Raw genomic sequence first — 1,141 nt, 5'->3', positions numbered from 1 at the left:
CATTCTTTCAAGAGCCAACATATTTAACATTCTTAAGCAACAACTTCAAAAGATATATGCACTATTCAAGCATACATTCAGAAAACAAGAAGCATTGTCACCATATCAATATAATTAAACTAAGTTCAAGGATAAATTCAAAACTCATGTACTTCTTGTTCTTTTGAATTAAAACAGTTTTTTATTTAAGAGAGGTGATGGATTTATAGGACATTCATAACTTTAAGACAAAGTTACTAAATACTAATGATCATGTAATGAAGACACAAACATAGATAAGCACTTAACATAGAGAAAACGAAAACAGAGAATGTAAGAACAAGGAATGAGTCCACCTTAGTGATGGTGGTGTTTTCTTCTTGAGGAACCAATGATGTCCTTGAGCTCTTCTATGTCTCTTGCAGCTGAGTAACATAGATGGCAGATAAGATGAGGAAAAGCTAGCCTTGCCCCAGTGGAGGACTTTCCAGCTATTTTATAGAGTTCAAGGGAGATGACTTTAGAACTTCTACTTCCTCTCCAATCATGATGCTATGAATCATGATGGCCCGATCCACAGTAACTTCAGATCGGTTGCTAGTGGAGATGATGGAGCGTTGGATGAACTCCAACCATGCTCTAGCCACAGGCTTGAGGTCCAGTCTTAGTTGAACCGGCTTGCCTTTGGAGTCAATCTTCCATTGAGCTCCTTCCACATATATGTCCATGAGGACTTGGTCCAACCTTTGATTAAAGTTGACCCTTCTAGTGTAGGGGCGTGCATCTCCTTGCATCATAGGCAAGTTAAACGCCAACCTCACATTATAACATAATTCTTTGGATTCGGGTTCTTACTTTGATCATGGTTCCTAGTGATCCATGCATTGGCATAGAACTCTTGAACCATTAGGATGCCGACTTGTTGGATGGGGTTTGTTAGAACTTCCCAACCTCTTCTTTGGATTTCATGTCGGATCTTCGGATACTCATTTTTCTTGAGTTTGAAAGGGACCTCGGGGATCACCTTCTTCTTGGCCACAACATCATAGAAGTGGTCTTGATGAGCTTTGGAGATGAACCTTTCCATCTCCCATGACTCGGAAGTGGAAGCTTTTGTCTCCCCTTTTCCTTTTCTAGAGGATTCTCCGGTCTTAGGTGCCAT

This window comes from Arachis ipaensis, chromosome B01 (genome assembly GCF_000816755.2).
Source record: "Arachis ipaensis cultivar K30076 chromosome B01, Araip1.1, whole genome shotgun sequence".
Lineage (NCBI taxonomy): Eukaryota > Viridiplantae > Streptophyta > Magnoliopsida > Fabales > Fabaceae > Arachis > Arachis ipaensis.
Note: the sequence above shows the minus strand (reverse complement) of the source record.